Source organism: Callospermophilus lateralis, unplaced genomic scaffold, assembly GCF_048772815.1.
Source record: "Callospermophilus lateralis isolate mCalLat2 unplaced genomic scaffold, mCalLat2.hap1 Scaffold_167, whole genome shotgun sequence".
Lineage (NCBI taxonomy): Eukaryota > Metazoa > Chordata > Mammalia > Rodentia > Sciuridae > Callospermophilus > Callospermophilus lateralis.
Genome location: NW_027512751.1, coordinates 1,735,420 through 1,749,447, shown reverse-complemented (window position 1 = coordinate 1,749,447; position 14,028 = coordinate 1,735,420).

Here is a 14,028-nt window from a genome sequence, read left to right as displayed (position 1 = left end):
GACCTGCAGTAGCTCAATTTCAATATGATGTTTGGATTGAGTTTTACATGAAATTATAATAATTAGAAATTTTAAATTAAAGTGAATGATTACTTATAAGGTCAAAATCAGTTAAAACCTCTAAAATAATTATAACTATTTAAATAAATTGGGAAATATAGACAGAGTCTCACCAAAATATTCCTTGGGCTAGATAAATAATTTTGATAAGTTTATGGTTTCTGAGTGTATTTGCTCATGTCACAAGTGAGAAGGATGAATCTGGTACTACTGAACTCTGAAAAACTACTCACAAAATTGCCTTTGTCCTTTTTCCCTCCATTAAGTACCTTCACATAACAGCCTCCTTAAACTTCCTCCCTAATAGTTACAGAAATCCCTCTGCTCTCCTGAAGTGTTCTCATAAATGCCCCTAGATACTGTCCTTTCTCAGCTGCAGCTTTAAATAAACTAGAAATCATCCATTCTTTATCATCTTCCTACCTGAACCAATCTGTATTTCTTGCATTTCAAACTTGGAAATTGTTTCTAATGTGTCCATTAGACTTCATCTATAATGACCACTTTTCTCCAAACCACAGTCACTTCCTAAGGTTAAAAGTCCAATAGTTCTCCAATGGATCTGTGCATGCACCACCCCACTCCCGCCCCAGCTCTTCCATCTAACCTCTAGAAAGCAAAGGAGTAACCTAAAAGAGGAAAGAGGAGACATCACATCCAGTCACTCTGGCTAATCTTCTAAGTAGCTTAACAATGTTTTTGAGAGAAGACCACAACACCCCACATCAGATCCCTGATCCTAACCACATGTAGAGCTTCACACAGGGCAACCCTGCCTTGTTTATCATGCTCCAGCCACATTGACCTTCAGTTACTTCCACACCCCAAATATTCTCCTGTCAGAGGGCCTCTGTCTACACTCTTCCCATTGCCTGAAATTCTGTCATCTTTTCATCTTCCAAATCCTAGCTTATGTGTCATTTCCTCAAAGTGGCCTTTCTTGATCCTACTTTCTCTCACTATTTTGGACCATTCTTATCTCTCAGAATTCCTTCACACTATTTAATATACCCATATCTCATCCATTCTTGTCATTACTTATTTTTATTAAGATTTTCCTCCTTTGTCATCCAGTTGACAGCCCTAGTTTAAGAATCTGGCACAACAAATGATTACTTACTGGACAATGAGCTGTTTAAACAGTAAAACCAAATGAATCTTGAGGAATCACAGGCAATGGCCTCTTACACTCATGCTGAAGAGAGATTCAAGGTACAGAAGAAAAATATCTCCATATATACTAGCATCAAAGAATTGTTTGTTTTTCTTAATTTCTTGTCCCAGGTTGGGTTGGTTTGTCCCAGAATATGGAATGGAAATTAATATTCTGTAAGTTTTCTAAGTAACTAATTTGAGATTAAAAACTAATGGAAGGGAAAAACAAAGCAATATGAATAGGAAGACGACTAACAATGATTCAGACTCAACAAGTACCTCCATCAGCACCTGCAGAGGGGTCTGAGTCTGGACAAGGAGAGGAACCTTTATCTCTCACAGATTACTCAGTCACTGGGTAAAGGCTACGCTATAAAGGACATGGTCCCAGAGTGAGGGGGCTTCCCGTAACAAAGAAAATTCTCAAAATGGCTGACAGCTAATGGCTCTGCAACAGTGTTCCCACTAGCTGGAAACAGATGCCCTGAACTTAAAAAGCACATAGAAAACATTTAACTCTGAATACAATATAATTACATAAGATTTTACTCATGTTTGAGCCATAAATAAAATGGAATAGATGTTTGTTACTATAAGCCATATTAATTCATAAATACAACATTTGAGAACACAAGAGTGGTTAATAAAATTCTGGATGAGAATAGGAAACCTTGTTACATTCCTGGAGACTTAAATAATAAATGTATTAGACAGATGAATGTCCAGATCTGTTTGCCAACTTAAAAGAAAAAAATCAAAGTGCTCAGAATACATATATTTTGGTCCATCAAACTTCTAATTTTTAAAGTACAGACGGGCCTCTTTTTTATTTGTGATAAACTTAAATAGTTGTCTCTCTTTTTAATTATTTTGTTGCATTTATAGGCAACCATCAAATATCAAAATCTCCCAGTACTACAGAATGATAGTGGATTCTCTTAGTGAGCATATTTCCCCAAGTAGCACTAAAATAGTCACCAAATCAAGGAAGCAAGTTTACTCAAATACAAGAAAGAAAATAAATTCACAAACTCCAATGAGAGTGACCAAACTGACTTGAAGAGACATGAAAGCCAAAGTTAGATAAAAGTACCTTTGCTAGTGACCTTATACTTCTAGATATTTATAATATTGTGTTCTACACTTTCACAATTAATAAATTTATTAGAATTTGTAATTGTTGTTGTTTCTCCAGTTTCTTAGAATCCTTACTGCCAAAATACATTAAAATATGTCTACAATGTTTTAATATGAGAATGAAAAATACATAATAAAAATTCTATTCCTACTATAGTTGTCATTTATGTATTTAGATCATAAAAATATTTCTTAATACGAATAAAAATCAAGAAGTATATTACCCATTAACCCTTTCCCCCAAAAGTTCAGTGACCAGATCAAAGAAAGGAATTCAACAAATGGGTTATCGTGGAAGTATTGATGTTAATGATGTATTAGTAAATAGAAAAAGGTTTTGAAAACAAGATCACATTTGAAAGAATCAGGAAGTATGTAGAAACAGTGTCAATAATCTGTGGTCCAGTTTTCAATCTATATGTACCCTCAATAAAAGGGTAAAGAAGACACATAAGTGTCAGCGTTTTTCACTTTATGAAATATTTATTTATTTTTATGCTTAAGTTTGGAAAATACATATTTAAATATTTCCAAAGTGTAAAATTTATCACTAAATTTTTAAAAGCCTAAAATGCTTTAAAATTACTGGAAAATAGCAAAAACTATGGATGGCATAGCTGTGAAACCACAAGGTCTAAATGGAGTCTAATAAAACAAGGAAGAACCATTAAAATTAGGGGAAAATCTCATATTCCAGAAATTTGAAAAAATCTCTAATTAAAATAAAGTAGAAAAGAAAAAACAGGCCTTTGAAGTGTTTTATAAATAGGCTGGGGGTGTGGCCCAGTGAGAGAGTGCTTGCCTAGCATGTGCAAGGCATGGGGTTCGATACTCAGCACCACATAAAAAATAAAAAAATAAACAAGATAAAGATACTGTGTCCATCTACAATTAAAAAAAAAATTCAAAAAAGTGTGCTATAAAAACAGACAAACACACACACCAACTTTATCCTGTAGATCCAATGAGTGAACATATCACAAATTGTGAGATAGGCAAAGATATAACTTAGGAAATACACAAATAAAAAATAGAGACTGAAACAGGATTACAGTTAATAAAATAATATGACACTGAAGCATAAATTATAAATAGCAATTTTTATGTTCCAAATAATGCAGTTTTAAAAATATATTAAACAAAAATTTTCAAGTAGTGCAAGGAGAAATAGAGTATTCAGAGATTTAAAATATTCCTCTGACAGATCAAATAGAAAAGTCAAATATAGAAAGGACTCCTGAATAATTGGCACTTGATAATGGTATCTATTAAACTCTACAGTTTCTAAGATCTTTATCTTCTAAGTATACACAATTATGAAAAATGCTCCTGTAGTAGACACAAAGAAAACTTCAATAATTCCCTGCATAAGCAAGTACTTGTAGAGAAAACACAGAGAACAGAGTCACAGTATTGTCAAGAGTTCATTTTTGTTTGTGCCACAAATTTACTTAGGAGGAGAAGTATACCTGGAGTCAAAACCTTTTATACCATTGAGAGTTACCATTATAACTCAATTTTTGACCTAGGTCCTGATACCTGACCAAGACTAGATGGAAAAAAAGGGCAAGACCACCTTCTAGAAAATGTTTGGTAAGCATTAGAAGAGAATGAGTTTGTGAATGGCTGCTCCAAGTTTCAACCTGGGTGTAAAGGAAATTTTAGTTTAATATGTGCAAATCAACTGACATCACAGTCTTCTAGTCCTGGCGGGTTGTGTGCTGAGGAAATCAATGCCAAGTTTGACTAAGTTTAAACACAAAGCTTAGCTGTGTCTTGGAGCCCTCTTGAATAAGCTAATTCCAGAGGGAGGAACATTTCTGTTCTTCTGTAAGCCACTGTCAGGACAGAAACACTGAGCCATGGTCCCTGGTGCTACAAGGTACAGCTGTTGTAGCCTAGGTTGGCCCACCTCTTCTGAGTAAAATAATTTCCTAGCAGACAACATCAAGTCATATTTACATTTTTATCACTAAAGCAAGTTCTGGAAATTATGAATTATATACCTATATAAAAATATTAACATGCTTATTACTGAAAAAATTGAATGTCGTTTTTAAAAATTACATAGCACAAAAGAAAAATCACTTGTAATCTGTCTTCTATATTTTAGTAAAAGGCATTGGCAAAAAGTAAGGAAAATTATCTTTGTTGAAATTGAGAAGAAAATTAAAAGTAATGCCCTTAAATATTAATCAAGAATAAATTGTGAAAATTCAAAATGTTAGTATTTTTAGTTAAATCACAGTGGCTCTGAATATTTCACTTTTAATGAAGAGAAGCCAAATATACTTCTGAAGTATTGTGTGACCTTCTTCTAGTTGATTTATCACCCTTAGTATATTTATGCTAAATTAAAATTAGTTTCATTATCTATAGTATGAATTTTGAAGTACCATTGTTGTGTGAAGACTAGCAGAGGGAAGCTACCCAGGGATTAAAAGATAGGGCATGGGACAGGTATATTATATTGTCAACACTGAAAAACAAAAAAGTTGACCTTTATGAATGAATTTAGTCTTCCTTAAAAATTATTGTCTTATTTGAAAACCTCTCCTCAATTAGCTTACAAAGGCCTTTCAATTTTGACCTTAGTAATCGGTTTTCTTCTTCATGCACTCTGCATAACCTCTATAAACATCATATATATCTTTCACAACACAAGCACATTGTATATTTTTGTAATATGCTTCTGTAGTCATCAACCCTAAAATCTTTATTCTTTTTTCCATCTACAGTGACCAAATGAAAATATTCAAAGAATGAGTAAATTTTACCTAATTCCCTTGATTCTATTTTTCATTCATCATGAGCAATAAAGATTGTATATACAAACAACAATTTCAAGATCTGCAGTTCAGAACTGCTGTCATAATTTAAAATATTGCCACATAAGAGCTCAGTTTTAAACATGTCCATCAGTGTCACCTTCTTATCATGGTCTTAATCAGAATTTGTAATTTTGTAAATGACAAAGGAAATACTGACTCAAACTTAGCCTTGACATTTTTCGGTCATGTTAAGTTAACTGGGAAAACAGAACCCAGTACAGGAAACTCCACCAGCCCCAGACTGCTGATGTCCTAAATGTCTTCTCATCACATGAGTGATTTCTGGGGTTTGTACCTTTGGAAGTCAGGATGCAGTGGTAGAGTGAAAGAGTAAGATCTCACTTAAAGACAGTTCATTTTTCTTAAAATCATCTTAAGCCTGATTCTCAGAAAAGAGTTGAGGTATAGGAAAGGGAGGACGTAGATTAGCAGACAAAGGTTTTCAACCTTGTTTGCACACAGATTATGATTCCCCAAGCACTGGTAGGGTTGATCGGAACCCTGTGGAATCTGGCAGTACTTCAGTTTAGTACAGAGGTCTCTTGATAAACATCCATTCACTTCACTTAATAATATTCCTGTATTCCTATTAAGGAACATTCTTACAGCAGTGTGTACATCACATTTAAGATTTGTTCGCAGCTTAGTATAAATTATTGGTTAGTACCTGGTCCACAATTAGATCACAACCAGCATGATGGCAAAGACTGTTCTGTTTTGCATATCATTGTATATCCATCCAGTGCCTGTTCTTAAATATTTGAGAAATATGTGAAAGTGTATTGCTATGCAGGCACATCATAAACCCACAATTTTATAGACACTTAAAATATAACAATTTTAATTGCTATAGTTGCTTAATGTATTAATCTTTGTTAATTTGATAGGATATATTTGCAAGTAACATTTGTATTAGTAAAAGGTCTTCGGAAAGCATCTGTTAGCCGCACATTCCTGTAATAGAATTTCATCTCTCAAGACCTTTCCTCTATAGACCAAGTATTTTTTAAATAATTGTTTTGCCCATATCTTTACAGAAAAATTTTCCCCTATGAAATCTTATAATGCCTAGTTAAGCCATTATGAAATAAATTCAATATGATATTGGGTCATGATGAAGCGGAGTTGAATGGTCATGTTTCCATCAGTTAAGTGCTTAACCTTAGTAGCCCCTAAGACTTCCTGAAGCTACTTTTCACTTAAAAGCATCATTAATCTAATAATTTAGCAATGGGAAGATGTATTGAACTGGTTTAATTGGCATGGGAACTTTTATCTTTATACAAGTCTTGGTATTAAAACAGCCTCAAAATAGTCTTCAATAAATACATTAATACCACTTCTAGGATGGCAATATTTTAATGACCATACAGGTTGAATATCTCTATTCTGAAAATCTGAATTCCAAAATGCTCTAGTATCTGAAATTTTTTGACCACCACAGGAAGCCATAAATTGAAAATCCTGTATGTGATCTCAGGTGTTAGTTCACAGTCAAAACACAGGTATGCTAAAAATATTGTAGAAACTACCTTAAGGCTATATGTAAAAATTGCTTAGGAAACAAATGAATTTTGTGTTTGGACTTAGGTCTCAGCCCTAAATATATGAAAAATATAAAAAAAATCTAAAATTTCAAACATTTCTGTTTTTAAGCATTTTGGATAAGACATCCATCCTATAGTAACATTAGTAAGAAACATTATTTTAGATAGCTTCCAAAACACTACAAGTGTTTTCTGTATCTAACCTTTTAATTCATTCTTGCTGTGCAGTAATATCTAGTGCATTTCATAAAAATGGGTCAATATTCCCGATTAACCCTGCATCTCCATTTTATGCTCTTTAGTTTAAGATCATTGAAGAGGATTATATTTTACCAGTTTTAAGTCATTAAAGGAATAAATATCTACCACTATCATTTTACAATATACAGAAACCGAGAATAAGCAAATATGATAGCGACAGATTACTTGTATGTGCATTTGTGGTACTTGGAATTAAACATAGGTTTACTTTACCACTGAGCTACATCCCTAGCCACTTTAATTTTTTTTTTAAGAAACATGGACTCCTGTTTATTTGGAGAAAGAAGTTGATACTTAAATTTGATTCAAAGTAAATATTATTATACCTTTTGTGATGCCTTCTTCTTGAGGCTCTCTTCTCCTAAACAATATCTTAATCTATTATGATTGAAATATCTTTAAAGCAGGTGAAATATTCTAACCTTAAACTTAATCACAAAGCACTGATTTTTTTTGTGTTTGTTCTGCTAGTTGTACATGACACCATAATGCATTTCAACTTATTTTAAACAAATGGAGCACAACTTTTCATTTATCTAGTTGTACATGATGCCGAGTCACACCATTCGTGCAATCATATATTAATATAGGATTATAATGTCTGTCTCATTCCACAATCTTTCCCACCCCCAAAAACATCTCCTTCCTTCTGCCCACTCCAAAGTTTTTCCATTCTTCCCTCATCCCCTGCCCCTGCCATTTCAGATCAACATCCACTTAGAGAAAACTTTCAGCCTTTGGTTTTTGGGAATTGGCTTACTTAGCATGATATTCTCCAGCTCCATCCACTCACTGCGAATGCCATAATTTTATTTTTCTTTAAGGCCAAGTAATACTCCATTGTGTATATATACCATAGTTTCTTTATCCATTCATCTATTAAAGGGCACCTAGGTTGGTTCCACAGTTTAGCTATTGTGAATTGAGCTGCTATAAATATTTCATTTTTTATGGTGCATTATAGTCATACATGATGGTGGGATCTGTCTACATGTTAGTACAAGCACACAATACAACAATATAATTTACCCCATATCCCCAGCACTGTACATTTTTCTTTGAAGGCATTAATAAGTTAGCACACTACTCAAGGAATTGTACTCCTCAGTTAATATAAACTAGTTAATTAATTTATTGAACAAGCACATTCCAAGTATATACTAAGAAAAGTAATATATCAGACTAGCATAAGATCCCAGAGCTAGGGACAGTTAAGTCTTTTCTTTTTTTTTTTCACTGAAATGATGCGTCATCTCTTTGAATTATGTTTGTCAATATCTGGGATATTGTGCTTGCAAAATATTAAAATAACCACTTCAGAGGATAGGATCCATTTTTCAGGTTTTATAAACATGACTGGGAAAAATCAATAATTAAAAGTGCAATTTTCAGTCATAGTCAAACCTGGTATTCAATTAAACACTCCAATTTAAAAGTACAGTATTTTAGACAGAAAAGTTACTTAACTTCTCTGAACTCCAGTTTCTCATGTGTAAGCAGGTTAAAAATACCTGCACTTAAATTCTGGTAAAGATTAAGTGAACTATAATATAAAATTCTAAATACGCTAATCTAGTATGTGGAATTATCTCAATAGTTTTTCTTCTTATGTCTACTGCTGCATAATAGCCATGCTAAATTTTATAACAAGTGGTAAATATTGTTATACTCCTTGTTCTCAGAGTATAGATCAGCAGAGAAAAAACTAATTTCTGCCTATAAATGGGGCCTCAGTTAGATAGACCTGAGTGATTGGAATAATCTAGACTTGTCTTCTCACTCACATGACTGGAACTATTGTAACTATCTATTGGAGCACTTATATGTGTCCTCACCCTGTGGCTTGGGACTTCCCATAGTGATAGCTGTGTCCAGATAGGTATACCCAAGGCAAGTTATTCCAAGAGTAAATGCAGAAGTTGCTTAGAATCAGAGGACACAGGGAGTTACTTTATGGGGGCCCTCACAAGTCCACTGTGGGGAGTGGACATAACCCACACTGATCAACAGAAAAAGCTTTGAAGGATTTTCAGAGGCTATTTTATAAAAACCACCACAGTTCTCATTCTTTACCATAAAGTCTGCAGAGCCTCAGCTTTGGTTGCTACAATCCGTAGAATCTGTAGGAAGGGTTCTATAGTCATACCTGGACATCACCCCATTCACAGCTACAATAAAAAATTTGAGGAACTCAGAAAATGGAATGCCTGAATTTGAGCTAGTTAGAAAGGAATTAAAGGTAATTGTTTTCTGTAAATGGAAACAGTTTTTCTTTTCAGTTAAGACTTCTAATTTAGGGCCATGAAGATTATGTTCAATTCATATTATATGACTGTACATGGGAATTTGGGCATCTACATGAACTTCCAAAAATAATTAAAACTGTAAGCACTGCAAATTTCACTTGTGATTTTTTTAATGCCCACCATGTAACAATGCCAAATATTATGCTATTAATATTGGGAATACATTTCCCTTATTATTATTTAACACAATAAAATTATGCCTTCCATGTGTCTGTGTGTGTGTGTGTGAGAGAGAGAGAGAGAGAGAGAGGAAAAAGGTGAAGATTTCATTTTATAAAATGTTTGCTAAATATATGGTTGACTAAATTCCTTACTTCATGTTTTTGAGTATAATTTGAAAACAATTGGTGACAACTTCATCTTTGAACTATGTTTATCATTTTATCATGGTGAATTGGATGACTTCTGTAAGGTACATTTGATACGCCTGGCTGACTCTACTTTGTTCACCAATATTAGCAAAGGCTTGAATGTGGGGGATATTGGGAAGAGGGGCCAAATGAAGAAGAATGGTCTTGGATGCCTTAGATTCTTTTAGACTTGGAATATAAAACTGGCTAATATGTGTTACAAAGCAGTAGCTAAGTAATCTTTGTAATTCTCCTGATTTTACTCTCACTCATTTCCTTCATCTTTCTTGGTTTTATGCCAATGAATTTGCTTCAATTCTGTCTGAAATATGGTAAATAGTCATCCTCTTTTCCAAAGAAAGTGTCTTTCTAAAAATTTAGTTAGGTAAGAAGCACAAGGCTTATGAAATTTCCTAATCTGACATGACTAATTGTGATTTTCCTTTGATCATTAACTCTCAGGGCCAATGGTACTACTTACTTGGATTAATTAGCATGTCATATTAATATTTCCATATTTCTAGCAGCTCATTGCTTTGATATAGAATTTTGCTACTTAGGGTGTGTGGAAAGGCACAGGAGAGCAGTGCAGGGTGTCTGGGCCATATGCCTTCCTAGAGATAGTAAAGCCACAGAGTATGTTCCCTTAAATTAATAATTTATTTTGACTCAATCTGCTATTTGAAAATGGCATCTGATATACACTATACTGTTTCCTAGAGGTAGTAATTTCCCTGTTCAGACTCTTTTATTAATAACAATTCCAAGATTGAATATTTGAAAAGGGAGGGTTAAAGCTTGCTATGACAGTTAAAAATCTTTTTGTAAGGGCTAAAATACTTCAAAAATTTTTTGATGATTTGTTAAAATTTCTCCTTAGAATTTGACTCCATAGCTACTTAGGTTATGTTATAGAGTTTTGTGGTCATGAAGTTAAGCACCAGTAATACTCAGCAAGTTCTACCTTTCTAGGACTTCAATGGTTGTCTGCTCATTATTGTTTGTGGTAGACTGATTCAAAAGGGATCAAGGTAGAGGCCCTGCCAATGATTGCCATCATATAGGAGAGAATAGAATGATGATGGGGGCTATCTAATTGCACATAAGTAAAAAATTGCAGATGGAGGCAATTTGATATATCTCGAGTTAGTTTTAATAGTTTTTTTTTTTTTTAGTGGAAGAGAGACAATATTAGATCTGAAAGACAGATTGTTCCAAAAGCAATGGTTGGTGTATATTAATGGAAATTTAATTTGTGGAAGGGAATTAAGTGGCTTCTAGATTAGAGCTGAAGTTAAGTAATAGAAATTAGAATCAGGTATATGGAAATAGAAATAAAAGTTTGAAATAAAACCTATTAAAGCCAAAAATTGGGCTTAGATTCTGTTGACAGCAGGCAAATTTGTGATGTCAGACATAAAGAATACTAGAGTTGCCTGCTAGAAATGGAGTCGAAGGGAAAGAAATGGAACTTGAACTCTAAAGACTTGATTTTTCTAGGTTTATATCTTAATTATAAGATCCTGGAAAAGAAATTTTTAGTGATTCATTTCTTTCCTATCTGAAGTAGTGTAGGATAAATATTTTAAATATTTTCAGGGCATATAATTTGGATAGAGGCCTGACAGATACTGATGGTACACAAAGCTTACAGCTATGTGGTGCTCCTTAGGGGTCAAGAGAAAGGGTGGAGGAGATGAGAAGGTTCCAGACAGAGGAGAAGAATAAATGGATCCAGGGGCAGAACCACCAGGAGATGACATAGATGTTTTGGCACTGTGTAAAACAGAGTTGCCTTTACTCTGGTGGTAATGGGAAATATTGCAGAATAGTTCAACAATCATGCCTTTCAGTGCATGAATACATTCAAAGAGAATGAAGGGAGATCCAAGAGGCTATGTTTGGCAAGAGATTAAATTGTACACTTTAAGGGAAGCAGATAACGAACAATCAAATTCTACAGATAAAAATTCTGTAAAATTCATTTTTGTTTTGGTACTGGGGATTGAACTCAGAGATGCTTAATCACTGAGCCCCATCCCCAGACTCTTAAATACTTAGAGACAGGATCTTGCTTAGTTGCTTAGGGCCTCACTAACTTGCTCAGGCTGGCCTTGAACTCACTATTCTGCTGCCTCAGCCTTCCAAGCCACTGAGATTACAAGTGTAGACAAATTTTATATATCGTGGCCTGCACCAGCACACCAAGCCTAAAATTCATCTCAAGTTACTGTGACCTTGCTCACTGCCAGGTTTGAACATTACTAGAGTTACAGTGAAAAAATATTTAATGCCCAACTCTTACAGGAACAATTACAGTAACACTTATGACTTCCATTTGAGCAAAAACTGTGTGCTTGAGACTCATCTAAGTATTCTTCATTTATTTCTAATACCAATAGGGTGAAATGAATTTTATGTCAGTTTTACACTTGATGCAAATGAGACTCAGAGAGGTTGAGAAACATGACCAGTGTCACTCAGGTAGAAAGTTGCACACTCTAGACTCCCCTAAATTTCAGGACCAACTTTCAAAAGCTGAGCTAACATCAGTGCTATTCTCAGTCTCCTCTTATTCAAGGACTTGTTTGCTCCTTCATTTAATCCACTTACAAAGCAGATGTCAATTTTCAGAGTTTACAGTTTAGTTTGCATCTTATTGATTGCTTTCTAGGTTGCCTGTTACCTAGGGACCTTGAGGAGGTCTCTTAATTTATTGGCAACATATTAAATGGCAGTTTATAATCAGTTTTGAGTCATGGAAATGTTTCCCTAAAGTCGACAAAACCCATCTCAAGTGGTGGATCCTTATAGACTTAAAATGAAAAGCTAACTGGATTTGGTATGCTCATGTCTTTATCCTCACTTATGGACTTTATATCATAGAATCCATCTAGGCACTGGGGTACATAGCTTAGTGGTAGAACACTGGCAACCCCAGCAGAGTCTACCTACTTCTGGACCTGTAGAAGTCTGTCCATTAACAAATCTTATATTGTACTTTGTTTATTATATTTACACCCATCATAATATAGCCCAAAAGAAACAATTAAAGTTTATTAATGAAGCTAGCCTCAAAGTGACCTAAAATGCCAAGCAAGTCTTACATTCATTTCAAAGTGAAGCCTATAAGCAATAACCAAGGACACCCGAACTTGACTTCAATAAAGAATCTTATGAATGAAAGGTAACTTTAAAAAAAGGATAAAGACCTAAATGCTTTGTTAGATTTCTCTTTTCATAGATCTTAATTACTTAATAAAATTTAGAAGAAAATAGCCAAAATGTATTAGGACTAAATCTACTTTGTACAGTTAATATTTTCCCCAAAGTCTGATTTTTCACTTAAAAAATGTGACCCTCAAAATAGATTTAAAAATCCAGTCACATTTTTTAACTGAGAAATCAGACTTTGGGAAAAATATTAACTGTACAAAGTAGATTTAATTTATCCCAACATTAAGTTTATTAGTGATTTTTTCATTATGCATATAATTTGGTGGACATTTAAAATGTAAATTATATTTCTTCCTAGTTGCTTGAGCCGTAGTTCACGTTGGCCAGCACAACACAAGATTCCTTCAATTTATCAATATTCCAAGCTTTCATACAGTTCTCTACAAATCCTTGGTTATCCATTATGGTGTGTCTAGTTTCAACATTAAGGTATAACCATCAACATATATGTGTCTAATCCCATAATATGTTGGGAAAAAAGATTATTGCTAGAAAATGGGAAGTGACATATAAAATATTTAAGGTCTTCTTTTTAAAATAGACATCCATAATTTTAAATATTTTCACAGTACTTTTTAGGTTTATAAATTCAATGCCTCCACAAGTATAACAGAGGTAGCCACACTTGTAGTACATGATTATGTCCCATGAAATTTATATGAGGTGACACAAGTGCTTTAATCCTAATATAAGAAATAAAATTTGTAATAGCATTTTCGTAAGAAGCAGCACCATTGAAAACTGAAATAATCATGATTATTTATTTGATGGATATATTTTAAATTGTGTATGTTAATGCATGAATTTTTAAATGTGGAAAGTTAGTTACATTGTATCATCTTAAAATCTGTGAAAAGAATGAATCTTTGAGAAGAAAAACAAAAACAAAACATCACATTTTATATTACCTACTATATGCCAGGCATTGGTTGTAATGCTTTACACATATTAACTTACTTAACAGAATTTTTTGGCATCAGCCAAATAATTTTAACAGTCAGGCAGCTGATACAGCAATAACTGGCTAGAGACAAAATTACTGAATTTACTATTCTAGGAAGAAAGTGTTCATTAGTTATCGGTGTGGTGAAAACATAGCTACCCTACCACATTTTGATGGAGGACTAAAATGTACTTGCTTTTG